The 27,526-nt window shown below is 39.1% G+C and overlaps 20 non-coding genes across 20 annotated transcripts; all 20 read right to left on the bottom strand.

The window, feature by feature from the left end:
- Nucleotides 1-798: 798 nt before the first annotated feature.
- Nucleotides 799-870, bottom strand: TRNAG-UCC (transfer RNA glycine (anticodon UCC)). The gene has a single exon. It is a non-coding gene; the product is annotated as a tRNA-Gly (tRNA).
- Nucleotides 871-2,383: 1,513 nt separating this feature from the next.
- Nucleotides 2,384-2,455, bottom strand: TRNAG-UCC (transfer RNA glycine (anticodon UCC)). Its single transcript has one exon. It is a non-coding gene; the product is annotated as a tRNA-Gly (tRNA).
- A 984-nt stretch (nucleotides 2,456-3,439) lies between these two features.
- On the bottom strand, nucleotides 3,440-3,511 carry TRNAG-UCC (transfer RNA glycine (anticodon UCC)). Its single transcript has one exon. It is a non-coding gene; the product is annotated as a tRNA-Gly (tRNA).
- A 1,199-nt stretch (nucleotides 3,512-4,710) lies between these two features.
- On the bottom strand, nucleotides 4,711-4,782 carry TRNAG-UCC (transfer RNA glycine (anticodon UCC)). Its single transcript has one exon. It is a non-coding gene; the product is annotated as a tRNA-Gly (tRNA).
- A 984-nt stretch (nucleotides 4,783-5,766) lies between these two features.
- Nucleotides 5,767-5,838, bottom strand: TRNAG-UCC (transfer RNA glycine (anticodon UCC)). Its single transcript has one exon. It is a non-coding gene; the product is annotated as a tRNA-Gly (tRNA).
- Nucleotides 5,839-6,821: 983 nt separating this feature from the next.
- TRNAG-UCC (transfer RNA glycine (anticodon UCC)) lies at nucleotides 6,822-6,893 on the bottom strand. Its single transcript has one exon. It is a non-coding gene; the product is annotated as a tRNA-Gly (tRNA).
- A 456-nt stretch (nucleotides 6,894-7,349) lies between these two features.
- On the bottom strand, nucleotides 7,350-7,421 carry TRNAG-UCC (transfer RNA glycine (anticodon UCC)). The gene has a single exon. It is a non-coding gene; the product is annotated as a tRNA-Gly (tRNA).
- A 456-nt stretch (nucleotides 7,422-7,877) lies between these two features.
- On the bottom strand, nucleotides 7,878-7,949 carry TRNAG-UCC (transfer RNA glycine (anticodon UCC)). Its single transcript has one exon. It is a non-coding gene; the product is annotated as a tRNA-Gly (tRNA).
- Nucleotides 7,950-8,933: 984 nt separating this feature from the next.
- Nucleotides 8,934-9,005, bottom strand: TRNAG-UCC (transfer RNA glycine (anticodon UCC)). The gene has a single exon. It is a non-coding gene; the product is annotated as a tRNA-Gly (tRNA).
- A 456-nt stretch (nucleotides 9,006-9,461) lies between these two features.
- Nucleotides 9,462-9,533, bottom strand: TRNAG-UCC (transfer RNA glycine (anticodon UCC)). The gene has a single exon. It is a non-coding gene; the product is annotated as a tRNA-Gly (tRNA).
- Nucleotides 9,534-9,989: 456 nt separating this feature from the next.
- Nucleotides 9,990-10,061, bottom strand: TRNAG-UCC (transfer RNA glycine (anticodon UCC)). Its single transcript has one exon. It is a non-coding gene; the product is annotated as a tRNA-Gly (tRNA).
- Nucleotides 10,062-11,045: 984 nt separating this feature from the next.
- TRNAG-UCC (transfer RNA glycine (anticodon UCC)) lies at nucleotides 11,046-11,117 on the bottom strand. Its single transcript has one exon. It is a non-coding gene; the product is annotated as a tRNA-Gly (tRNA).
- A 1,568-nt stretch (nucleotides 11,118-12,685) lies between these two features.
- On the bottom strand, nucleotides 12,686-12,757 carry TRNAG-UCC (transfer RNA glycine (anticodon UCC)). Its single transcript has one exon. It is a non-coding gene; the product is annotated as a tRNA-Gly (tRNA).
- A 456-nt stretch (nucleotides 12,758-13,213) lies between these two features.
- Nucleotides 13,214-13,285, bottom strand: TRNAG-UCC (transfer RNA glycine (anticodon UCC)). Its single transcript has one exon. It is a non-coding gene; the product is annotated as a tRNA-Gly (tRNA).
- A 1,512-nt stretch (nucleotides 13,286-14,797) lies between these two features.
- Nucleotides 14,798-14,869, bottom strand: TRNAG-UCC (transfer RNA glycine (anticodon UCC)). The gene has a single exon. It is a non-coding gene; the product is annotated as a tRNA-Gly (tRNA).
- A 1,512-nt stretch (nucleotides 14,870-16,381) lies between these two features.
- TRNAG-UCC (transfer RNA glycine (anticodon UCC)) lies at nucleotides 16,382-16,453 on the bottom strand. Its single transcript has one exon. It is a non-coding gene; the product is annotated as a tRNA-Gly (tRNA).
- A 2,624-nt stretch (nucleotides 16,454-19,077) lies between these two features.
- Nucleotides 19,078-19,149, bottom strand: TRNAG-UCC (transfer RNA glycine (anticodon UCC)). Its single transcript has one exon. It is a non-coding gene; the product is annotated as a tRNA-Gly (tRNA).
- A 2,040-nt stretch (nucleotides 19,150-21,189) lies between these two features.
- TRNAG-UCC (transfer RNA glycine (anticodon UCC)) lies at nucleotides 21,190-21,261 on the bottom strand. Its single transcript has one exon. It is a non-coding gene; the product is annotated as a tRNA-Gly (tRNA).
- A 984-nt stretch (nucleotides 21,262-22,245) lies between these two features.
- TRNAG-UCC (transfer RNA glycine (anticodon UCC)) lies at nucleotides 22,246-22,317 on the bottom strand. The gene has a single exon. It is a non-coding gene; the product is annotated as a tRNA-Gly (tRNA).
- A 984-nt stretch (nucleotides 22,318-23,301) lies between these two features.
- On the bottom strand, nucleotides 23,302-23,373 carry TRNAG-UCC (transfer RNA glycine (anticodon UCC)). The gene has a single exon. It is a non-coding gene; the product is annotated as a tRNA-Gly (tRNA).
- Between the last annotated feature and the right edge of the window lie 4,153 nt (nucleotides 23,374-27,526).

Here is a 27,526-nt window from a genome sequence, read left to right as displayed (position 1 = left end):
CTTCCCAAAAATTGGGTTCTTCCAAACTGATACGGTTCAGATTTTCGAGAGCCGTGCTTAAAATGACCGTTATTGTACAAGAAAAAAAATTCAAAAACAAAAAACCCAAAGTGATTGACAATTTCCGAGAGTCATTCATATCTGATCTATGTAGAGCATGATCCAGCACAAAATGTTGTTGATTCAGCAACAAGAGCAGTAACAGTCGTTGAGAATGTTAAATAGGAACGCAAAATTTGCTGACTACAGTGTCGTAAAATCAGATTTTCTTGTGTTGGCCGGGAATAAAACCCGGGTCAACTGCTTGGAAGGCAGCTATGCTCACCACTATACAGCCAACACTTGATGTATTTTAGTTTTACCGAAACCACGAGCAGTACGGTCACATTTTCAGACAAGCTTCCTGATCTCTCAAGAACGCTCGCCTAGTCTAAGTTCACATTTCGCTGTTTCAAACTTTGCAAGCACACTGTTTATTGGAATAAGATGAAAAAAATCTATTGCAGAAATTTTAAATTGACTTGGGCACTTCCCAAAAATTGGGTTCTTCCAAACTGATACGGTTCAGATTTTCGAGAGCCGTGCTTAAAATGACCGTTATTGTACAAGAAAAAAAATTAAAAAACAAAAAACCCAAAGTGATTGACAATTTCCGCGAGTCATTCATATCTGATCTATGTAGAGCATGATCCAGCACAAAATGTTGTTGATCCAGCAACAAGAGCAGTAACAGTCGTTGAGAATGTTAAATAGGAACGCAAAATTTGCTGACTACAGTGTCGTAAAATCAGATTTTCTTGCGTTGGCCGGGAATCGAACCCGGGTCAACTGCTTGGAAGGCAGCTATGCTCACCACTATACCACCAACGCTTGATGCATTTTGGTTTTACCGACACCACGAGCCATACGGTCACATTTTCAAACAAGCTTCCTGATCTCTCAAGAACGCTCGCCTAGTCTAAGTTCACATTTCGCTGTTTCAAACTTTGCAAGCACACTGTTTATTGGAATAAGATGAAAAAAATCTATTGCAGAAATTTTAAATTGACTTGGGCACTTCCCAAAAATTGAGTTCTTCCAAACTGATACGGTTCAGATTTTCGAGAGCCGTGCTTAAAATGACCGTTATTGTACAAGAAAAAAAATTAAAAAACAAAAAACCCAAAGTGATTGACAATTTCCGCGAGTCATTCATATCTGATCTACGTAGAGCATGATCCAGCACAAAATTTTGTTGATTCAGCAACAAGAGCAGTAACAGTCGTTGAGAATGTTAAATAGGAACGCAAAATTTGCTGACTACAGTGTCGTAAAATCAGATTTTCTTGCGTTGGCTGGGAATCGAACCCGGGTCAACTGCTTGGAAGGCAGCTATGCTCACCACTATACCACCAACGCTTGATGCATTTTGGTTTTACTGACACCACGAGCCATACGGTCACATTTTCAAACAAGCTTCCTGATCTCTCAAGAACGCTCGCCTAGTCTAAGTTCACATTTCGCTGTTTCAAACTTTGCAAGCACACTGTTTATTGGAATAAGATGAAAAAAATCTATTGCAGAAATTTTAAATTGACTTGGGCACTTCCCAAAAATTGGGTTCTTCCAAACTGATACGGTTCAGATTTTCGAGAGCCGTGCTTAAAATGACCGTTATTGTACAAGAAAAAAAATTAAAAAACAAAAAACCCAAAGTGATTGACAATTTCCGCGAGTCATTTATATCTGATCTATGTAGAGCATGATCCAGCACAAAATGTTGTTGATTCAGCAACAAGAGCAGTAACAGTCGTTGAGAATGTTAAATAGGAACGCAAAATTTGCTGACTACAGTGTCGTAAAATAAGATTTCCTTGCGTTGGCCGGGAATCGAACCCAGGTCAACTGCTTGGAAGGCAGCTATGCTCACCACTATACCACCAACGCTTGATGTATTTTAGTTTTACCGAAACCACGAGCCATACAGGTCACATTTTCAGACAAGCTTCCTGATCTCTCAAGAACGCTCGCCTAGTCTAAGTACACATTTCGCTGTTTCAAACTTTGCAAGCACACTGTTTATTGGAATAAGATGAAAAAAATCTTTTGCAGAAATTTTAACTTGACTTGGGCACTTCCCAAAAATTGGGTTCTTCCAAACTGATACGGTTCAGATTTTCGAGAGCCGTGCTTAAAATGACCGTTATTGTACAAGAAAAAAAATTAAAAAACAAAAAACCCAAAGTGATTGACAATTTCCGCGAGTCATTCATATCTGATCTATGTAGAGCATGATCCAGCACAAAATGTTGTTGATTCAGCAACAAGAGCAGTAACAGTCGTTGAGAATGTTAAATAGGAACGCAAAATTTGCTGACTACAGTGTCGTAAAATCAGATTTTCTTGCGTTGGCCGGGAATCGAACCCGGGTCAACTGCTTGGAAGGCAGCTATGCTCACCACTATACCACCAACGCTTGATGCATTTTGGTTTTACCGACACCACGAGCCATACGGTCACATTTTCAAACAAGCTTCCTGATCTCTCAAGAACGCTCGCCTAGTCTAAGTTCACATTTCGCTGTTTCAAACTTTGCAAGCACACTGTTTATTGGAATAAGATGAAAAAAATCTATTGCAGAAATTTTAAATTGACTTGGGCACTTCCCAAAAATTGGGTTCTTCCAAACTGATACGGTTCAAATTTTCGAGAGCCGTGCTTAAAATGACCGTTATTGTACAAGAAAAAAAATTAAAAAACAAAAAACCCAAAGTGATTGACAATTTCCGCGAGTCATTCATATCTGATCTATGTAGAGCATGATCCAGCACAAAATGTTGTTGATTCAGCAACAAGAGCAGTAACAGTCGTTGAGAATGTTAAATAGGAACGCAAAATTTGCTAACTACAGTGTCGTAAAATCAGATTTTCTTGCGTTGGCCGGGAATCGAACCCGGGTCAACTGCTTGGAAGGCAGCTATGCTCACCACTATATCACCAACGCTTGATGTGTTTTAGTTTTACCGACACCACAAGCCATACGGTCACATTTTCAGACAAGCTTCCTGATCTCTCAAGAACGCTCGCCTAGTCTAAGTACACATTTCGCTGTTTCAAACTTTGCAAGCACACTGTTTATTTGAATAAGATGAAAAAAATCTATTGCAGAAATTTTAAATTGACTTGGGCACTTCCCAAAAATTGGGTTCTTCCAAACTGATACGGTTCAGATTCTCGAGAGCCGTGCTTAAAATGACCGTTATTGTACAAGAAAAAAAATTAAAAAACAAAAAACCCAAAGTGATTGGCAATTTCCGCGAGTCATTCATATGTGATCTATGTAGAGCATGATCCAGCACAAAATGTTGTTGATTCAGCAACAAGAGCAGCAACAGTCGTTGAGAATGTTAAATAGGAACGCAAAATTTGCTGACTACAGTGTCGTAAAATCAGATTTTCTTGCGTTGGCCGGGAATCGAACCCGGGTCAACTGCTTGGAAGGCAGCTATGCTCACCACTATACCACCAACGCTTGATGCATTTTGGTTTTACCGACACCACGAGCCATACGGTCACATTTTCAAACAAGCTTCCTGATCTCTCAAGAACGCTCGCCTAGTCTAAGTTCACATTTCGCTGTTTCAAACTTTGCAAGCACACTGTTTATTGGAATAAGATGAAAAAAATCTATTGCAGAAATTTTAAATTGACTTGGGCACTTCCCAAAAATTGGGTTCTTCCAAACTGATACGGTTCAAATTTTCGAGAGCCGTGCTTAAAATGACCGTTATTGTACAAGAAAAAAAATTAAAAAACAAAAAACCCAAAGTGATTGACAATTTCCGCGAGTCATTCATATCTGATCTATGTAGAGCATGATCCAGCACAAAATGTTGTTGATTCAGCAACAAGAGCAGTAACAGTCGTTGAGAATGTTAAATAGGAACGCAAAATTTGCTAACTACAGTGTCGTAAAATCAGATTTTCTTGCGTTGGCCGGGAATCGAACCCGGGTCAACTGCTTGGAAGGCAGCTATGCTCACCACTATATCACCAACGCTTGATGTGTTTTAGTTTTACCGACACCACAAGCCATACGGTCACATTTTCAGACAAGCTTCCTGATCTCTCAAGAACGCTCGCCTAGTCTAAGTACACATTTCGCTGTTTCAAACTTTGCAAGCACACTGTTTATTTGAATAAGATGAAAAAAATCTATTGCAGAAATTTTAAATTGACTTGGGCACTTCCCAAAAATTGGGTTCTTCCAAACTGATACGGTTCAGATTTTCGAGAGCCGTGCTTAAAATGACCGTTATTGTACAAGAAAAAAAATTAAAAAACAAAAAACCCAAAGTGATTGACAATTTCACATTTCGCTGTTTCAAACTTTGCAAGCACACTGTTTATTGGAATAAGATGAAAAAAATCTATTGCAGAAATTTTAAATTGACTTGGGCACTTCCCAAAAATTGGGTTCTTCCAAACTGATACGGTTCAGATTTTCGAGAGCCGTGCTTAAAATGACCGTTATTGTACAAGAAAAAAAATTAAAAAACAAAAAACCCAAAGTGATTGACAATTTCCGCGAGTCATTTATATCTGATCTATGTAGAGCATGATCCAGCACAAAATGTTGTTGATTCAGCAAAAAGAGCAGTAACAGTCGTTGAGAATGTTAAATAGGAACGCAAAATTTGCTGACTACAGTGTCGTAAAATAAGATTTCCTTGCGTTGGCCGGGAATCGAACCCGGGTCAACTGCTTGGAAGGCAGTTATGCTCACCACTATACCACCAACGCTTGATGTATTTTAGTTTTACCGAAACCACGAGCCATACGGTCACATTTTCAGACAAGCTTCCTGATCTCTCAAGAACGCTCGCCTAGTCTAAGTACACATTTCGCTGTTTCAAACTTTGCAAGCACACTGTTTATTGGAATAAGATGAAAAAAATCTATTGCAGAAATTTTAACTTGACTTGGGCACTTCCCAAAAATTGGGTTCTTCCAAACTGATACGGTTCAGATTTTCGAGAGCCGTGCTTAAAATGACCGTTATTGTACAAGAAAAAAAATTCAAAAACAAAAAACCCAAAGTGATTGACAATTTCCGAGAGTCATTCATATCTGATCTATGTAGAGCATGATCCAGCACAAAATGTTGTTGATTCAGCAACAAGAGCAGTAACAGTCGTTGAGAATGTTAAATAGGAACGCAAAATTTGCTGACTACAGTGTCGTAAAATCAGATTTTCTTGTGTTGGCCGGGAATAAAACCCGGGTCAACTGCTTGGAAGGCAGCTATGCTCACCACTATACAGCCAACACTTGATGTATTTTAGTTTTACCGAAACCACGAGCAGTACGGTCACATTTTCAGACAAGCTTCCTGATCTCTCAAGAACGCTCGCCTAGTCTAAGTTCACATTTCGCTGTTTCAAACTTTGCAAGCACACTGTTTATTGGAATAAGATGAAAAAAATCTATTGCAGAAATTTTAAATTGACTTGGGCACTTCCCAAAAATTGGGTTCTTCCAAACTGATACGGTTCAGATTTTCGAGAGCCGTGCTTAAAATGACCGTTATTGTACAAGAAAAAAAATTAAAAAACAAAAAACCCAAAGTGATTGACAATTTCCGCGAGTCATTCATATCTGATCTATGTAGAGCATGATCCAGCACAAAATGTTGTTGATCCAGCAACAAGAGCAGTAACAGTCGTTGAGAATGTTAAATAGGAACGCAAAATTTGCTGACTACAGTGTCGTAAAATCAGATTTTCTTGCGTTGGCCGGGAATCGAACCCGGGTCAACTGCTTGGAAGGCAGCTATGCTCACCACTATACCACCAACGCTTGATGCATTTTGGTTTTACCGACACCACGAGCCATACGGTCACATTTTCAAACAAGCTTCCTGATCTCTCAAGAACGCTCGCCTAGTCTAAGTTCACATTTCGCTGTTTCAAACTTTGCAAGCACACTGTTTATTGGAATAAGATGAAAAAAATCTATTGCAGAAATTTTAAATTGACTTGGGCACTTCCCAAAAATTGAGTTCTTCCAAACTGATACGGTTCAGATTTTCGAGAGCCGTGCTTAAAATGACCGTTATTGTACAAGAAAAAAAATTAAAAAACAAAAAACCCAAAGTGATTGACAATTTCCGCGAGTCATTCATATCTGATCTACGTAGAGCATGATCCAGCACAAAATTTTGTTGATTCAGCAACAAGAGCAGTAACAGTCGTTGAGAATGTTAAATAGGAACGCAAAATTTGCTGACTACAGTGTCGTAAAATCAGATTTTCTTGCGTTGGCTGGGAATCGAACCCGGGTCAACTGCTTGGAAGGCAGCTATGCTCACCACTATACCACCAACGCTTGATGCATTTTGGTTTTACTGACACCACGAGCCATACGGTCACATTTTCAAACAAGCTTCCTGATCTCTCAAGAAGCTCGCCTAGTCTAAGTTCACATTTCGCTGTTTCAAACTTTGCAAGCACACTGTTTATTGGAATAAGATGAAAAAAATCTATTGCAGAAATTTTAAATTGACTTGGGCACTTCCCAAAAATTGGGTTCTTCCAAACTGATACGGTTCAGATTTTCGAGAGCCGTGCTTAAAATGACCGTTATTGTACAAGAAAAAAAATTAAAAAACAAAAAACCCAAAGTGATTGACAATTTCCGCGAGTCATTTATATCTGATCTATGTAGAGCATGATCCAGCACAAAATGTTGTTGATTCAGCAACAAGAGCAGTAACAGTCGTTGAGAATGTTAAATAGGAACGCAAAATTTGCTGACTACAGTGTCGTAAAATAAGATTTCCTTGCGTTGGCCGGGAATCGAACCCGGGTCAACTGCTTGGAAGGCAGCTATGCTCACCACTATACCACCAACGCTTGATGTATTTTAGTTTTACCGAAACCACGAGCCATACGGTCACATTTTCAGACAAGCTTCCTGATCTCTCAAGAACGCTCGCCTAGTCTAAGTACACATTTCGCTGTTTCAAACTTTGCAAGCACACTGTTTATTGGAATAAGATGAAAAAAATCTTTTGCAGAAATTTTAACTTGACTTGGGCACTTCCCAAAAATTGGGTTCTTCCAAACTGATACGGTTCAGATTTTCGAGAGCCGTGCTTAAAATGACCGTTATTGTACAAGAAAAAAAATTAAAAAACAAAAAACCCAAAGTGATTGACAATTTCCGCGAGTCATTCATATCTGATCTATGTAGAGCATGATCCAGCACAAAATGTTGTTGATTCAGCAACAAGAGCAGTAACAGTCGTTGAGAATGTTAAATAGGAACGCAAAATTTGCTGACTACAGTGTCGTAAAATCAGATTTTCTTGCGTTGGCCGGGAATCGAACCCGGGTCAACTGCTTGGAAGGCAGCTATGCTCACCACTATACCACCAACGCTTGATGCATTTTGGTTTTACCGACACCACGAGCCATACGGTCACATTTTCAAACAAGCTTCCTGATCTCTCAAGAACGCTCGCCTAGTCTAAGTTCACATTTCGCTGTTTCAAACTTTGCAAGCACACTGTTTATTGGAATAAGATGAAAAAAATCTATTGCAGAAATTTTAAATTGACTTGGGCACTTCCCAAAAATTGGGTTCTTCCAAACTGATACGGTTCAAATTTTCGAGAGCCGTGCTTAAAATGACCGTTATTGTACAAGAAAAAAAATTAAAAAACAAAAAACCCAAAGTGATTGACAATTTCCGCGAGTCATTCATATCTGATCTATGTAGAGCATGATCCAGCACAAAATGTTGTTGATTCAGCAACAAGAGCAGTAACAGTCGTTGAGAATGTTAAATAGGAACGCAAAATTTGCTGACTACAGTGTCGTAAAATCAGATTTTCTTGCGTTGGCCGGGAATCGAACCCGGGTCAACTGCTTGGAAGGCAGCTATGCTCACCACTATACCACCAACGCTTGATGCATTTTGGTTTTACCGACACCACGAGCCATACGGTCACATTTTCAAACAAGCTTCCTGATCTCTCAAGAACGCTCGCCTAGTCTAAGTTCACATTTCGCTGTTTCAAACTTTGCAAGCACACTGTTTATTGGAATAAGATGAAAAAAATCTATTGCAGAAATTTTAAATTGACTTGGGCACTTCCCAAAAATTGGGTTCTTCCAAACTGATACGGTTCAAATTTTCGAGAGCCGTGCTTAAAATGACCGTTATTGTACAAGAAAAAAAATTAAAAAACAAAAAACCCAAAGTGATTGACAATTTCCGCGAGTCATTCATATCTGATCTATGTAGAGCATGATCCAGCACAAAATGTTGTTGATTCAGCAACAAGAGCAGTAACAGTCGTTGAGAATGTTAAATAGGAACGCAAAATTTGCTAACTACAGTGTCGTAAAATCAGATTTTCTTGCGTTGGCCGGGAATCGAACCCGGGTCAACTGCTTGGAAGGCAGCTATGCTCACCACTATATCACCAACGCTTGATGTGTTTTAGTTTTACCGACACCACAAGCCATACGGTCACATTTTCAGACAAGCTTCCTGATCTCTCAAGAACGCTCGCCTAGTCTAAGTACACATTTCGCTGTTTCAAACTTTGCAAGCACACTGTTTATTTGAATAAGATGAAAAAAATCTATTGCAGAAATTTTAAATTGACTTGGGCACTTCCCAAAAATTGGGTTCTTCCAAACTGATACGGTTCAGATTTTCGAGAGCCGTGCTTAAAATGACCGTTATTGTACAAGAAAAAAAATTAAAAAACAAAAAACCCAAAGTGATTGACAATTTCCGCGAGTCATTCATATGTGATCTATGTAGAGCATGATCCAGCACAAAATTTTGTTGATTCAGCAACAAGAGCAGTAACAGTCGTTGAGAATGTTAAATAGGAACGCAAAATTTGCTGACTACAGTGTCGTAAAATAAGATTTCCTTGCGTTGGCCGGGAATCGAACCCGGGTCAACTGCTTGGAAGGCAGCTATGCTCACCACTATACCACCAACGCTTGATGTATTTTAGTTTTACCGAAACCACGAGCCATACGGTCACATTTTCAGACAAGCTTCCTGATCTCTCAAGAACGCTCGCCTAGTCTAAGTACACATTTCGCTGTTTCAAACTTTGCAAGCACACTGTTTATTGGAATAAGATGAAAAAAATCTTTTGCAGAAATTTTAACTTGACTTGGGCACTTCCCAAAAATTGGGTTCTTCCAAACTGATACGGTTCAGATTTTCGAGAGCCGTGCTTAAAATGACCGTTATTGTACAAGAAAAAAAATTAAAAAACAAAAAACCCAAAGTGATTGACAATTTCCGCGAGTCATTCATATCTGATCTATGTAGAGCATGATCCAGCACAAAATGTTGTTGATTCAGCAACAAGAGCAGTAACAGTCGTTGAGAATGTTAAATAGGAACGCAAAATTTGCTGACTACAGTGTCGTAAAATCAGATTTTCTTGCGTTGGCCGGGAATCGAACCCGGGTCAACTGCTTGGAAGGCAGCTATGCTCACCACTATACCACCAACGCTTGATGCATTTTGGTTTTACCGACACCACGAGCCATACGGTCACATTTTCAAACAAGCTTCCTGATCTCTCAAGAACGCTCGCCTAGTCTAAGTTCACATTTCGCTGTTTCAAACTTTGCAAGCACACTGTTTATTGGAATAAGATGAAAAAAATCTATTGCAGAAATTTTAAATTGACTTGGGCACTTCCCAAAAATTGGGTTCTTCCAAACTGATACGGTTCAAATTTTCGAGAGCCGTGCTTAAAATGACCGTTATTGTACAAGAAAAAAAATTAAAAAACAAAAAACCCAAAGTGATTGACAATTTCCGCGAGTCATTCATATCTGATCTATGTAGAGCATGATCCAGCACAAAATGTTGTTGATTCAGCAACAAGAGCAGTAACAGTCGTTGAGAATGTTAAATAGGAACGCAAAATTTGCTGACTACAGTGTCGTAAAATCAGATTTTCTTGCGTTGGCCGGGAATCGAACCCGGGTCAACTGCTTGGAAGGCAGCTATGCTCACCACTATACCACCAACGCTTGATGCATTTTGGTTTTACCGACACCACGAGCCATACGGTCACATTTTCAAACAAGCTTCCTGATCTCTCAAGAACGCTCGCCTAGTCTAAGTTCACATTTCGCTGTTTCAAACTTTGCAAGCACACTGTTTATTGGAATAAGATGAAAAAAATCTATTGCAGAAATTTTAAATTGACTTGGGCACTTCCCAAAAATTGGGTTCTTCCAAACTGATACGGTTCAAATTTTCGAGAGCCGTGCTTAAAATGACCGTTATTGTACAAGAAAAAAAATTAAAAAACAAAAAACCCAAAGTGATTGACAATTTCCGCGAGTCATTCATATCTGATCTATGTAGAGCATGATCCAGCACAAAATGTTGTTGATTCAGCAACAAGAGCAGTAACAGTCGTTGAGAATGTTAAATAGGAACGCAAAATTTGCTAACTACAGTGTCGTAAAATCAGATTTTCTTGCGTTGGCCGGGAATCGAACCCGGGTCAACTGCTTGGAAGGCAGCTATGCTCACCACTATATCACCAACGCTTGATGTGTTTTAGTTTTACCGACACCACAAGCCATACGGTCACATTTTCAGACAAGCTTCCTGATCTCTCAAGAACGCTCGCCTAGTCTAAGTACACATTTCGCTGTTTCAAACTTTGCAAGCACACTGTTTATTTGAATAAGATGAAAAAAATCTATTGCAGAAATTTTAAATTGACTTGGGCACTTCCCAAAAATTGGGTTCTTCCAAACTGATACGGTTCAGATTTTCGAGAGCCGTGCTTAAAATGACCGTTATTGTACAAGAAAAAAAATTAAAAAACAAAAAACCCAAAGTGATTGACAATTTCCGCGAGTCATTCATATGTGATCTATGTAGAGCATGATCCAGCACAAAATTTTGTTGATTCAGCAACAAGAGCAGCAACAGTCGTTGAGAATGTTAAATAGGAACGCAAAATTTGCTGACTACAGTGTCGTAAAATCAGATTTTCTTGCGTTGGCCGGGAATCGAACCCGGGTCAACTGCTTGGAAGGCAGCTATGCTCACCACTATACCACCAACGCTTGATGCATTTTGGTTTTACCGACACCACGAGCCATACGGTCACATTTTCAAACAAGCTTCCTGATCTCTCAAGAACGCTCGCCTAGTCTAAGTTCACATTTCGCTGTTTCAAACTTTGCAAGCACACTGTTTATTGGAATAAGATGAAAAAAATCTATTGCAGAAATTTTAAATTGACTTGGGCGTTTATTGGAATAAGATGAAAAAAATCTATTGCAGAAATTTTAAATTGACTTGGGCACTTCCCAAAAATTGAGTTCTTCCAAACTGATACGGTTCAGATTTTCGAGAGCCGTGCTTAAAATGACCGTTATTGTACAAGAAAAAAAATTAAAAAACAAAAAACCCAAAGTGATTGACAATTTCCGCGAGTCATTCATATCTGATCTACGTAGAGCATGATCCAGCACAAAATGTTGTTGATTCAGCAACAAGAGCAGTAACAGTCGTTGAGAATGTTAAATAGGAACGCAAAATTTGCTGACTACAGTGTCGTAAAATAAGATTTTCTTGCGTTGGCCGGGAATCGAACCTGGGTCAACTGCTTGGAAGGCAGCTATGCTCACCACTATACCACCAACGCTTGATGTATTTTAGTTTTACCGAAACCACGAGCCATACGGTCACATTTTCAGACAAGCTTCCTGATCTCTCAAGAACGCTCGCCTAGTCTAAGTACACATTTCGCTGTTTCAAACTTTGCAAGCACACTGTTTATTGGAATAAGATGAAAAAAATCTATTGCAGAAATTTTAACTTGACTTGGGCACTTCCCAAAAATTGGGTTCTTCCAAACTGATACGGTTCAGATTTTCGAGAGCCGTGCTTAAAATGACCGTTATTGTACAAGAAAAAAAATTCAAAAACAAAAAACCCAAAGTGATTGACAATTTCCGAGAGTCATTCATATCTGATCTATGTAGAGCATGATCCAGCACAAAATGTTGTTGATTCAGCAACAAGAGCAGTAACAGTCGTTGAGAATGTTAAACAGGAACGCAAAATTTGCTGACTACAGTGTCGTAAAATCAGATTTTCTTGTGTTGGCCGGGAATAAAACCCGGGTCAACTGCTTGGAAGGCAGCTATGCTCACCACTATACAGCCAACACTTGATGTATTTTAGTTTTACCGAAACCACGAGCCATACGGTCACATTTTCAGACAAGCTTCCTGATCTCTCAAGAACGCTCGCCTAGTCTAAGTTCACATTTCGCTGTTTCAAACTTTGCAAGCACACTGTTTATTGGAATAAGATGAAAAAAATCTATTGCAGAAATTTTAAATTGACTTGGGCACTTCCCAAAAATTGGGTTCTTCCAAACTGATACGGTTCAGATTTTCGAGAGCCGTGCTTAAAATGACCGTTATTGTACAAGAAAAAAAATTAAAAAACAAAAAACCCAAAGTGATTGACAATTTCCGCGAGTCATTCATATCTGATCTATGTAGAGCATGATCCAGCACAAAATGTTGTTGATCCAGCAACAAGAGCAGTAACAGTCGTTGAGAATGTTAAATAGGAACGCAAAATTTGCTGACTACAGTGTCGTAAAATCAGATTTTCTTGCGTTGGCCGGGAATCGAACCCGGGTCAACTGCTTGGAAGGCAGCTATGCTCACCACTATACCACCAACGCTTGATGCATTTTGGTTTTACCGACACCACGAGCCATACGGTCACATTTTCAAACAAGCTTCCTGATCTCTCAAGAACGCTCGCCTAGTCTAAGTTCACATTTCGCTGTTTCAAACTTTGCAAGCACACTGTTTATTGGAATAAGATGAAAAAAATCTATTGCAGAAATTTTAAATTGACTTGGGCACTTCCCAAAAATTGAGTTCTTCCAAACTGATACGGTTCAGATTTTCGAGAGCCGTGCTTAAAATGACCGTTATTGTACAAGAAAAAAAATTAAAAAACAAAAAACCCAAAGTGATTGACAATTTCCGCGAGTCATTCATATCTGATCTACGTAGAGCATGATCCAGCACAAAATTTTGTTGATTCAGCAACAAGAGCAGTAACAGTCGTTGAGAATGTTAAATAGGAACGCAAAATTTGCTGACTACAGTGTCGTAAAATCAGAATTTCTTGCGTTGGCCGGGAATCGAACCCGGGTCAACTGCTTGGAAGGCAGCTATGCTCACCACTATACCACCAACGCTTGATGCATCTTGGTTTTACTGACACCACGAGCCATACGGTCACATTTTCAAACAAGCTTCCTGATCTCTCAAGAACGCTCGCCTAGTCTAAGTTCACATTTCGCTGTTTCAAACTTTGCAAGCACACTGTTTATTGGAATAAGATGAAAAAAATCTATTGCAGAAATTTTAAATTGACTTGGGCACTTCCCAAAAATTGGGTTCTTCCAAACTGATACGGTTCAGATTTTCGAGAGCCGTGCTTAAAATGACCGTTATTGTACAAGAAAAAAAATTAAAAAACAAAAAACCCAAAGTGATTGACAATTTCCGCGAGTCATTTATATCTGATCTATGTAGAGCATGATCCAGCACAAAATGTTGTTGATTCAGCAACAAGAGCAGTAACAGTCGTTGAGAATGTTAAATAGGAACGCAAAATTTGCTGACTACAGTGTCGTAAAATAAGATTTCCTTGCGTTGGCTGGGAATCGAACCCGGGTCAACTGCTTGGAAGGCAGCTATGCTCACCACTATACCACCAACGCTTGATGTATTTTAGTTTTACCGAAACCACGAGCCATACGGTCACATTTTCAGACAAGCTTCCTGATCTCTCAAGAACGCTCGCCTAGTCTAAGTACACATTTCGCTGTTTCAAACTTTGCAAGCACACTGTTTATTGGAATAAGATGAAAAAAATCTTTTGCAGAAATTTTAACTTGACTTGGGCACTTCCCAAAAATTGGGTTCTTCCAAACTGATACGGTTCAGATTTTCGAGAGCCGTGCTTAAAATGACCGTTATTGTACAAGAAAAAAAATTCAAAAACAAAAAACCCAAAGTGATTGACAATTTCCGAGAGTCATTCATATCTGATCTATGTAGAGCATGATCCAGCACAAAATGTTGTTGATTCAGCAACAAGAGCAGTAACAGTCGTTGAGAATGTTAAAAAGGAACGCAAAATTTGCTGACTACAGTGTCGTAAAATCAGATTTTCTTGTGTTGGCCGGGAATAAAACCCGGGTCAACTGCTTGGAAGGCAGCTATGCTCACCACTATACAGCCAACACTTGATGTATTTTAGTTTTACCGAAACCACGAGCCATACGGTCACATTTTCAGACAAGCTTCCTGATCTCTCAAGAACGCTCGCCTAGTCTAAGTTCACATTTCGCTGTTTCAAACTTTGCAAGCACACTGTTTATTGGAATAAGATGAAAAAAATCTATTGCAGAAATTTTAAATTGACTTGGGCACTTCCCAAAAATTGGGTTCTTCCAAACTGATACGGTTCAAATTTTCGAGAGCCGTGCTTAAAATGACCGTTATTGTACAAGAAAAAAAATTAAAAAACAAAAAACCCAAAGTGATTGACAATTTCCGCGAGTCATTCATATCTGATCTATGTAGAGCATGATCCAGCACAAAATGTTGTTGATTCAGCAACAAGAGCAGTAACAGTCGTTGAGAATGTTAAATAGGAACGCAAAATTTGCTGACTACAGTGTCGTAAAATCAGATTTTCTTGCGTTGGCCGGGAATCGAACCCGGGTCAACTGCTTGGAAGGCAGCTATGCTCACCACTATACCACCAACGCTTGATGCATTTTGGTTTTACCGACACCACGAGCCATACGGTCACATTTTCAAACAAGCTTCCTGATCTCTCAAGAACGCTCGCCTAGTCTAAGTTCACATTTCGCTGTTTCAAACTTTGCAAGCACACTGTTTATTGGAATAAGATGAAAAAAATCTATTGCAGAAATTTTAAATTGACTTGGGCACTTCCCAAAAATTGGGTTCTTCCAAACTGATACGGTTCAAATTTTCGAGAGCCGTGCTTAAAATGAACGTTATTGTACAAGAAAAAAAATTAAAAAACAAAAAACCCAAAGTGATTGACAATTTCCGCGAGTCATTCATATCTGATCTATGTAGAGCATGATCCAGCACAAAATGTTGTTGATTCAGCAACAAGAGCAGTAACAGTCGTTGAGAATGTTAAATAGGAACGCAAAATTTGCTGACTACAGTGTCGTAAAATCAGATTTTCTTGCGTTGGCCGGGAATCGAACCCGGGTCAACTGCTTGGAAGGCAGCTATGCTAACCACTATATCACCAACGCTTGATGTGTTTTAGTTTTACCGACACCACAAGCCATACGGTCACATTTTCAGACAAGCTTCCTGATCTCTCAAGAACGCTCGCCTAGTCTAAGTACACATTTCGCTGTTTCAAACTTTGCAAGCACACTGTTTATTTGAATAAGATGAAAAAAATCTATTGCAGAAATTTTAAATTGACTTGGGCACTTCCCAAAAATTGGGTTCTTCCAAACTGATACGGTTCAGATTTTCGAGAGCCGTGCTTAAAATGACCGTTATTGTACAAGAAAAAAAATTAAAAAACAAAAAACCCAAAGTGATTGACAATTTCCGCGAGTCATTTATATCTGATCTATGTAGAGCATGATCCAGCACAAAATGTTGTTGATTCAGCAACAAGAGCAGTAACAGTCGTTGAGAATGTTAAATAGGAACGCAAAATTTGCTGACTACAGTGTCGTAAAATCAGATTTTCTTGCATTGGCCGGGAATCGAACCCAGGTCAACTGCTTGGAAGGCAGCTATGCTCACCACTATACCACCAACGCTTGATGTGTTTTAGTTTTACCGACACCACAAGCCATACGGTCACATTTTCAGACAAGCTTCCTGATCTCTCAAGAACGCTCGCCGAGTCTAAGTACACATTTCGCTGTTTCAAACTTTGCAAGCACACTGTTTATTGGAATAAGATGAAAAAAATCTATTGCAGAAATTTTAACTTGACTTGGGCACTTCCCAAAAATTGGGTTCTTCCAAACTGATACGGTTCAGATTTTCGAGAGCCGTGCTTAAAATGACCGTTATTGTACAAGAAAAAAAATTCAAAAACAAAAAACCCAAAGTGATTGACAATTTCCGAGAGTCATTCATATCTGATCTATGTAGAGCATGATCCAGCACAAAATGTTGTTGATTCAGCAACAAGAGCAGTAACAGTCGTTGAGAATGTTAAATAGGAACGCAAAATTTGCTGACTACAGTGTCGTAAAATCAGATTTCCTTGCGTTGGCCGGGAATCGAACCCGGGTCAACTGCTTGGAAGGCAGCTATGCTCACCACTATACCACCAACGCTTGATGCATTTTGGTTTTACCGACACCACGAGCCATACGGTCACATTTTCAAACAAGCTTCCTGATCTCTCAAGAACGCTCGCCTAGTCTAAGTACACATTTCGCTGTTTCAAACTTTGCAAGCACACTGTTTATTGGAATAAGATGAAAAAAATCTATTGCAGAAATTTTAACTTGACTTGGGCACTTCCCAAAAATTGGGTTCTTCCAAACTGATACGGTTCAGATTTTCGAGAGCCGTGCTTAAAATGACCGTTATTGTACAAGAAAAAAAATTCAAAAACAAAAAACCCAAAGTGATTGACAATTTCCGAGAGTCATTCATATCTGATCTATGTAGAGCATGATCCAGCACAAAATGTTGTTGATTCAGCAACAAGAGCAGTAACAGTCGTTGAGAATGTTAAATAGGAACGCAAAATTTGCTGATTACAGTGTCGTAAAATCAGATTTTCTTGCGTTGGCCGGGAATAAAACCCGGGTCAACTGCTTGGAAGGCAGCTATGCTCACCACTATACAGCCAACACTTGATGTATTTTAGTTTTACCGAAACCACGAACCATACGGTCACATTTTCAGACAAGCTTCCTGATCTCTCAAGAACGCTCGCCTAGTCTAAGTTCACATTTCGCTGTTTCAAACTTTGCAAGCACACTGTTTATTGGAATAAGATGAAAAAAATCTATTGCAGAAATTTTAAATTGACTTGGGCACTTCCCAAAAATTGGGTTCTTCCAAACTGATACGGTTCAGATTTTCGAGAGCCGTGCTTAAAATGACCGTTATTGTACAAGAAAAAAAATTAAAAAACAAAAAACCCAAAGTGATTGACAATTTCCGCGAGTCATTTATATCTGATCTATGTAGAGCATGATAAAGCACAAAATGTTGTTAATTCAGCAACAAGAGCAGTAACAGTCGTTGAGAATGTTAAATAGGAACGCAAAATTTGCTGACTTCAGTGTCGTAAAATAAGATTTTCTTGCGTTGGCCGGGAATCGAAACCTGGTCAACTGCTTGGAAGGCAGCTATGCTCACCACTATACCACCAACGCTTGATGCATTTTGGTTTTACCGACACCACGAGCCATACGGTCACATTTTCAAACAAGCTTCCTGATCTCTCAAGAACGCTCGCCTAGTCTAAGTTCACATTTCGCTGTTTCAAACTTTGCAAGCACACTGTTTATTGGAATAAGATGAAAAAAATCTATTGCAGAAATTTTAAATTGACTTGGGCGTTTATTGGAATAAGATGAAAAAAATCTATTGCAGAAATTTTAAATTGACTTGGGCACTTCCCAAAAATTGGGTTCTTCCAAACTGATACGGTTCAAATTTTCGAGAGCCGTGCTTAAAATGACCGTTATTGTACAAGAAAAAAAATTAAAAAACAAAAAACCCAAAGTGATTGACAATTTCCGCGAGTCATTCATATCTGATCTATGTAGAGCATGATCCAGCACAAAATGTTGTTGATTCAGCAACAAGAGCAGTAACAGTCGTTGAGAATGTTAAATAGGAACGCAAAATTTGCTGACTACAGTGTCGTAAAATCAGATTTTCTTGCGTTGGCCGGGAATCGAACCCGGGTCAACTGCTTGGAAGGCAGCTATGCTCACCACTATATCACCAACGCTTGATGTGTTTTAGTTTTACCGACACCACAAGCCATACGGTCACATTTTCAGACAAGCTTCCTGATCTCTCAAGAACGCTCGCCTAGTCTAAGTACACATTTCGCTGTTTCAAACTTTGCAAGCACACTGTTTATTTGAATAAGATGAAAAAAATCTATTGCAGAAATTTTAAATTGACTTGGGCACTTCCCAAAAATTGGGTTCTTCCAAACTGATACGGTTCAGATTTTCGAGAGCCGTGCTTAAAATGACCGTTATTGTACAAGAAAAAAAATTAAAAAACAAAAAACCCAAAGTGATTGACAATTTCCGCGAGTCATTTATATCTGATCTATGTAGAGCATGATCCAGCACAAAATGTTGTTGATTCAGCAACAAGAGCAGTAACAGTCGTTGAGAATGTTAAATAGGAACGCAAAATTTGCTGACTACAGTGTCGTAAAATCAGATTTTCTTGCATTGGCCGGGAATCGAACCCAGGTCAACTGCTTGGAAGGCAGCTATGCTCACCACTATACCACCAACGCTTGATGTGTTTTAGTTTTACCGACACCACAAGCCATACGGTCACATTTTCAGACAAGCTTCCTGATCTCTCAAGAACGCTCGCCGAGTCTAAGTACACATTTTGCTGTTTCAAACTTTGCAAGCACACTGTTTATTGGAATAAGATGAAAAAAATCTATTGCAGAAATTTTAACTTGACTTGGGCACTTCCCAAAAATTGGGTTCTTCCAAACTGATACGGTTCAGATTTTCGAGAGCCGTGCTTAAAATGACCGTTATTGTACAAGAAAAAAAATTCAAAAACAAAAAACCCAAAGTGATTGACAATTTCCGAGAGTCATTCATATCTGATCTATGTAGAGCATGATCCAGCACAAAATGTTGTTGATTCAGCAACAAGAGCAGTAACAGTCGTTGAGAATGTTAAATAGGAACGCAAAATTTGCTGACTACAGTGTCGTAAAATCAGATTTCCTTGCGTTGGCCGGGAATCGAACCCGGGTCAACTGCTTGGAAGGCAGCTATGCTCACCACTATACCACCAACGCTTGATGCATTTTGGTTTTACCGACACCACGAGCCATACGGTCACATTTTCAAACAAGCTTCCTGATCTCTCAAGAACGCTCGCCTAGTCTAAGTACACATTTCGCTGTTTCAAACTTTGCAAGCACACTGTTTATTGGAATAAGATGAAAAAAATCTATTGCAGAAATTTTAACTTGACTTGGGCACTTCCCAAAAATTGGGTTCTTCCAAACTGATACGGTTCAGATTTTCGAGAGCCGTGCTTAAAATGACCGTTATTGTACAAGAAAAAAAATTCAAAAACAAAAAACCCAAAGTGATTGACAATTTCCGAGAGTCATTCATATCTGATCTATGTAGAGCATGATCCAGCACAAAATGTTGTTGATTCAGCAACAAGAGCAGTAACAGTCGTTGAGAATGTTAAATAGGAACGCAAAATTTGCTGATTACAGTGTCGTAAAATCAGATTTTCTTGCGTTGGCCGGGAATAAAACCCGGGTCAACTGCTTGGAAGGCAGCTATGCTCACCACTATACAGCCAACACTTGATGTATTTTAGTTTTACCGAAACCACGAACCATACGGTCACATTTTCAGACAAGCTTCCTGATCTCTCAAGAACGCTCGCCTAGTCTAAGTTCACATTTCGCTGTTTCAAACTTTGCAAGCACACTGTTTATTGGAATAAGATGAAAAAAATCTATTGCAGAAATTTTAAATTGACTTGGGCACTTCCCAAAAATTGGGTTCTTCCAAACTGATACGGTTCAGATTTTCGAGAGCCGTGCTTAAAATGACCGTTATTGTACAAGAAAAAAAATTAAAAAACAAAAAACCCAAAGTGATTGACAATTTCCGCGAGTCATTTATATCTGATCTATGTAGAGCATGATAAAGCACAAAATGTTGTTAATTCAGCAACAAGAGCAGTAACAGTCGTTGAGAATGTTAAATAGGAACGCAAAATTTGCTGACTTCAGTGTCGTAAAATAAGATTTTCTTGCGTTGGCCGGGAATCGAAACCTGGTCAACTGCTTGGAAGGCAGCTATGCTCACCACTATACCACCAACGCTTGATGCATTTTGGTTTTACCTACACCACGAGCCATACGGTCACATTTTCAGACAAGCTTCCTGATCTCTCAAGAACGCTCGCCTAGTCTAAGTTCACATTTCGCTGTTTCAAACTTTGCAAGCACACTGTTTATTGGAATAAGATGAAAAAAATATATTGCAGAAATTTTAAATTGACTTGGGCACTTCCCAAAAATTGGGTTCTTCCAAACTGATACGGTTCAGATTTTCGAGAGCCGTGCTTAAAATGACCGTTATTGTACAAGAAAAAAAATTAAAAAACAAAAAACCCAAAGTGATTGACAATTTCCGCGAGTCATTTATATCTGATCTATGTAGAGCATGATAAAGCACAAAATGTTGTTAATTCAGCAACAAGAGCAGTAACAGTCGTTGAGAATGTTAAATAGGAACGCAAAATTTGCTGACTACAGTGTCGTAAAATAAGATTTTCTTGCGTTGGCCGGGAATCGAACCCTGGTCAACTGCTTGGAAGGCAGCTATGCTCACCACTATACCACCAACGCTTGATGCATTTTGGTTTTACCGACACCACGAGCCATACGGTCACATTTTCAGACAAGCTTCCTGATCTCTCAAGAACGCTCGCCTAGTCTAAGTTCACATTTCGCTGTTTCAAACTTTGCAAGCACACTGTTTATTGGAATAAGATGAAAAAAATCTATTGCAGAAATTTTAAATTGACTTGGGCACTTCCCAAAAATTGGGTTCTTCCAAACTGATACGGTTCAGATTTTCGAGAGCCGTGCTTAAAATGACCGTTATTGTACAAGAAAAAAAATTAAAAAACAAAAAACCCAAAGTGATTGACAATTTCCGCGAGTCATTCATATCTGATCTATGTAGAGCATGATCCAGCACAAAATGTTGTTGATTCAGCAACAAGAGCAGTAACAGTCGTTGAGAATGTTAAATAGGAACGCAAAATTTGCTGACTACAGTGTCGTAAAATCAGATTTTCTTGCGTTGGCCGGGAATCGAACCCGGGTCAACTGCTTGGAAGGCAGCTATGCTCACCACTATACCACCAACGCTTGATGTGTTTTAGTTTTATCGACACCACAAGCCATACGGTCACATTTTCAGACAAGCTTCCTGATCTCTCAAGAACGCTCGCCTAGTCTAAGTACACATTTCGCTGTTTCAAACTTTGCAAGCACACTGTTTATTGGAATAAGATGAAAAAAATCTATTGCAGAAATTTTAACTTGACTTGGGCACTTCCCAAAAATTGGGTTCTTCCAAACTGATACGGTTCAGATTTTCGAGAGCCGTGCTTAAAATAACCGTTATTGTACAAGAAAAAAAATTAAAAAACAAAAAACCTAAAGTGATTGACAATTTCCGCGAGTCATTTATATCTGATCTATGTAGAGCATGATCCAGCACAAAATGTTGTTGATTCAGCAACAAGAGCAGTAACAGTCGTTGAGAATGTTAAATAGGAACGCAAAATTTGCTGACTACAGTGTCGTAAAATCAGATTTTCTTGCGTTGGCCAGGAATCAAACCCGGGTCAACTGCTTGGAAGGCAGCTATGCTCACCACTATATCACCAACGCTTGATGTGTTTTAGTTTTACCGACAACACAAGCCATACGGTCACATTTTCAGACAAGCTTCCTGATCTCTCAAGAACGCTCGCCTAGTCTAAGTTCACATTTCGCTGTTTCAAACTTTGCAAGCACACTGTTTATTGGAATAAGATGAAAAAAATCTATTGCAGAAATTTTAACTTGACTTGGGCACTTCCCAAAAATTGGGTTCTTCCAAACTGATACGGTTCAGATTTTCGAGAGCCGTGCTTAAAATGACCGTTATTGTACAAGAAAAAAAATTCAAAAACAAAAAACCCAAAGTGATTGACAATTTCCGCGAGTCATTCATATCTGATCTACGTAGAGCATGATCCAGCACAAAATGTTGTTGATTCAGCAACAAGAGCAGTAACAGTCGTTGAGAATGTTAAATAGGAACGCAAAATTTGCTGACTACAGTGTCGTAAAATCAGATTTTCTTGCGTTGGCCGGGAATCGAACCCGGGTCAACTGCTTGGAAGGCAGCTATGCTCACCACTATACCACCAACGCTTGATGTGTTTTAGTTTTACCGACACCACAAGCCATACGGTCACATTTTCAGACAAGCTTCCTGATCTCTCAAGAATGCTCGCCTAGTCTAAGTACACATTTCGCTGTTTCAAACTTTGCAAGCACACTGTTTATTGGAATAAGATGAAAAAAATCTATTGCAGAAATTTTAACTTGACTTGGGCACTTCCCAAAAATTGGGTTCTTCCAAACTGATACGGTTCAGATTTTCGAGAGCCGTGCTTAAAATGACCGTTATTGTACAAGAAAAAAAATTAAAAAACAAAAAACCCAAAGTGATTGACAATTTCCGCGAGTCATTCATATCTGATCTACGTAGAGCATGATCCAGCACAAAATGTTGTTGATTCAGCAACAAGAGCAGTAACAGTCGTTGAGAATGTTAAATAGGAACGCAAAATTTGGTGACTACAGTGTCGTAAAATCAGATTTTCTTGCGTTGGCCGGGAATCGAACCCGGGTCAACTGCTTGGAAGGCAGCTATTCTCACCACTATACCACCAACGCTTGATGCATTTTGGTTTTACCGACACCACGAGCCATACGGTCACATTTTTAAACAAGCTTCCTGATCTCTCAAGAACGCTCGCCTAGTCTAAGTTCACATTTCGCTGTTTCAAACTTTGCAAGCACACTGTTTATTGGAATAAGATGAAAAAAATCTATTGCAGAAATTTTAAATTGACTTGGGCACTTCCCAAAAATTGGGTTCTTCCAAACTGATACGGTTCAGATTTTCGAGAGTCGTGCTTAAAATGGCCGTTATTGTACAAGAAAAAAAATTAAAAAACAAAAAACCCAAAGTGATTGACAATTTCCGCGAGTCATTCATATCTCATCTATGTAGAGCATGATCCAGCACAAAATGTTGTTGATTCAGCAACAAGAGCAGTAACAGTCGTTGAGAATGTTAAATAGGAACGCAAAATTTGCTGACTACAGTGTCGTAAAACCAGATTTTCTTGCGTTGGCCGGGAATCGAACCCGGGTCAACTGCTTGGAAGGCAGCTATGCTCACCACTATACCACCAACGCTTGATGTGTTTTAGTTTTACCGACACCACAAGCCATACGGTCACATTTTCAGACAAGCTTCCTGATCTCTCAAGAACGCTCGCCTAGTCTAAGTTCACATTTCGCTGTTTCAAACTTTGCAAGCACACTGTTTATTGGAAAAAGATGAAAAAAATCTATTGTAGAAATTTTAACTTGACTTGGGCACTTCCCAAAAATTGGGTTCTTCCAAACTGATACGGTTCAGATTTTCGAGAGCCTTGCTTAAAATGACCGTTATTGTACAAGAAAAAAAATTCAAAAACAAAAAACACAAAGTGATTAAAAATTTCCGAGAGTCATTCATATCTGATCTATGTAGAGCATGATCCAGCACAAAATGTTGTTGATTCAGCAACAAGAGCAGTAACAGTCGTTGAGAATGTTAAATAGGAACGCAAAATTTGCTGACTACAGTGTCGTAAAAACAGATTTTCTTGCGTTGGCCTGGGTCAACTGCTTGGAAGGCAGCTATGCTCACCACTATACCACTACACCACTATACCAAAAACGCTTGATGTGTTTTAGTTTTACCGACACCACGAGCCATACGGTCACATTTTCAGACAAGCTTCCTGATCTCTCAAGAACGCTTGCCTAGTCTAAGTTCACATTTCGCTGTTTCAAACTTTGCAAGCACACTGTTTATTGGAATAAGATGAAAAAAATCTATTGCAGAAATTTTAACTTGACTTGGGCACTTCCCAAAAATTGGGTTCTTCAAACTGATATGGTTCAGATTTTCGAGAGCCGTGCTTAAAATGACCGTTATTGTACAAAAAAAAAAATTTGAAAACAATGATCCAGCACAAAATGTTGTTGATTCAGCAACAAGAGCGGTAACAGTCGTTGCGTTGGCCAGGAATCGAACCCGGGTCAACTGCTTGGAAGGCAGCTATGCTCACCACTATACCACCAACGCTTGATGTGTTTTAGTTTTGCCGACACCACGAGCCATACGGTCACATTTTCAGACACGCTTCCTGATCTCTCAAGAACGCTCGCCTAGTCTAAGTTCACATTTCGCTGTTTACAACTTTGCAAGCACACTGTTTATTGGAAAAAGATGAAAAAAATCTATTGCAGAAATTTTAACTTGACTTGGGCACTTCCCAAAAATTGGGTTCTTCCAAACTGATACGGTTCAGATTTTCGAGAGCCTTGCTTAAAATGACCGTTATTGTACAAGAAAAAAAATTCAAAAACAAAAAACCCAAAATGATTGAAAGTTTCCGAGAGTCATTCATATCTCATCTATGTAGAGCATGATCCAGCACAAAATGATTTTGATTCAGCAACAAGAGCAGTAACAGTCGTTGAGAATGTTAAATAGGAACGCAAAATTTGCTGACTACAATGTCGTAAAAACAGATTTTCTTGCGTTGGCCTGGGTCAACTGCTTGGAAGGCAGCTATGCTCACCACTATACCACTACACCACTATACCACCAACGCTTGATGTGTTTTAGTTTTACAGACACCACGAGCCATACGGTCACATTTTCAGACAAGCTTCCTGATCTCTCAAGAACGCTCGCCTAGTCTAAGTTCACATTTCGCTGTTTCAAACTTTGCAAGCACACTGTTTATTGGAATAAGATGAAAAAATCTATTGCAGAAATTTTAACTTGACTTGGGCACTTCCCAAAAATTGGGTTCTTCCAAACTGATACGGTTCAGATTTTCGAGAGCCGTGCTTAAAATGACCGTTATTGTACAAGAAAAAAAATTCAAAAACAAAAAACCCAAAGTGATTGACAATTTCCGCGAGTCATTCATATCTGATCTATGTAGAGCATGATCCAGCACAAAATGTTGTTGATTCAGCAACAAGAAAAGTAACAGCCGTTGCGTTGGCCGGGAATCGAACCTGGGTCAACTGCTTGGAAGACAGCTATGCTCACCACTATACCACCAACGCTTGATGTATTTTAGTTTTACTGAAACCACGAGCCATACGGTCACATTTTCAGACAAGCTTCCTGATCTCTCAAGAACGCTCGCCTAGTCTAAGTTCACATTTCGCTGTTTCAAACTTTGCAAGCACACTGTTTATTGGAATAAGATGAAAAAAATCTATTGCAGAAATTTTAACTTGACTTGGGCACTTCCCAAAAATTGGGTTCTTCCAAACTGATACGGTTCAGATTTTCGAGAGCCGTGCTTAAAATGACCATTATTGTACAAGAAAAAAAATTCAAAAACAAAAAACCCAAAGTGATTGACAATTTCCGCGAGTCATTCATATCTGATCTATGTAGAGCATGATCCAGCACAAAATGTTGTTGATTCAGCAACAAGTGCAGTAACAGTCGTTGAAAATGTTAAATAGGAACGCAAAATTTGCTGACTACAGTGTCGTAAAATCAGATTTTCTTGCGTTGGCCGGGAATCGAACCCAGGTCAACTGCTTGGAAGGCAGCTATGCTCACCACTATACCACCAACGCTTGATGCGTTTCGGTTTTACCGACACCACGAGCCATACGGTCACATTTTCAGACAAGCTTCCTGATCTCTCAAGAACGCTCGCCTAGTCTAAGTTCACATTTCGCTGTTTCAAACTTTGCAAGCACACTGTTTATTGGAATAAGATGAAAAAAATCTATTGCAGAAATTTTAACTTGACTTGGGCACTTCCCAAAAATTGGGTTCTTCCAAACTGATACAGTTCAGATTTTCGAGAGACGTGCTTAAAATGACCATTATTGTACAAGAAAAAAAATTCAAAAACAAAAAACCCAAAGTGATTGACAATTTCCGAGAGTCATTCATATCTGATCTATGTAGAGCATGATCCAGCACAAAATGTTGTTGATTCAGCAACAAGTGCAGTAACAGTCGTTGAAAATGTTAAATAGGAACGCAAAATTTGCTGACTAAAGAGTCGTTAAATCAGATTTTCTTGCGTTGGCCGGGAATCGAACCTGAGTCAACTGCATGGAAGGCAGCTATGCTCACCACTATACCACCAACGCTTGATGTGTTTTAGTTTTACTGACACCACAAGCCATACGGTCACATTTTCAGACAAGCTTCCTGATCTCTCAAGAACGCTCGCCTAGTCTAAGTTCACATTTCGCTGTTTCAAACTTTGCAAGCACACTGTTTATTGGAATAAGATGAAAAAAATCTATTGCAGAAATTTTTACTTGACTTGGGCACTTCCCAAAAATTGGGTTCTTCCAAACTGATACGGTTCAGATTTTCGAGAGACGTGCTTAAAATGACCATTATTGTACAAGAAAAAAAATTCAAAAACAAAAAACCCAAAGTGATTGACAATTTCCGAGAGTCATTCATATCTGATCTATGTAGAGCATGATCCAGTCTAAGTTCACATTTCGCTGTTTCAAACTTTGCAAGCACACTGTTTATTGGAATAAGATGAAAAAAAATCTATTGCAGAAATTTTAACTTGACTTGGGCACTTCCCAAAAATTGGGTTCTTCCAAACTGATACGGTTCAGATTTTCGAGAGACGTGCTTAAAATGACCATTATTGTACAAGAAAAAAAATTCAAAAACAAAAAACCCAAAGTGATTGACAATTTCCGAGAGTCATTCATATCTGATCTATGTAGAGCATGATCCAGCACAAAATGTTGTTGATTCAGCAACAAGTGCAGTAACAGTCATTGAAAATGTTAAATAGGAACGCAAAATTTGCTGATTAAAGTGTCGCAAAATCAGATTTTTTTGCGTTGGCCGGGAATCGAACCCGGGTCAACTGCTTGGAAGGCAGCTATGCTCACCACTATACCACCAACACTTGATGCATTTTGGTTTTACCGACACCACGAGCCATACGGTCACATTTTCAGACAAGCGTCCTGATCTCTCAAGAACGCTCGCCTAGTCTAAGTTCACATTTTGCTGTTTCAAACTTTGCAAGCACACTGTTTATTGGAATAAGATGAAAAAAAATCTATTGCAGAAATTTTAACTTGACTTGGGCACTTCCCAAAAATTGGGTTCTTCCAAACTGATACGGTTCAGATTTTCGAGAGACGTGCTTAAAATGACCATTATTGTACAAGAAAAAAAATTCAAAAACAAAAAACCCAAAGTGATTGACAATTTCCGAGAGTCATTCATATCTGATCTATGTAGAGCATGATCCAGTCTAAGTTCACA

This window comes from Pelobates fuscus, chromosome 3, assembly GCF_036172605.1.
Source record: "Pelobates fuscus isolate aPelFus1 chromosome 3, aPelFus1.pri, whole genome shotgun sequence".
Classification (NCBI taxonomy): domain Eukaryota; kingdom Metazoa; phylum Chordata; class Amphibia; order Anura; family Pelobatidae; genus Pelobates; species Pelobates fuscus.
The sequence above is the reverse complement of the archived record's forward strand: the minus strand, read 5'-3'. Positions and strand labels throughout refer to the sequence as shown.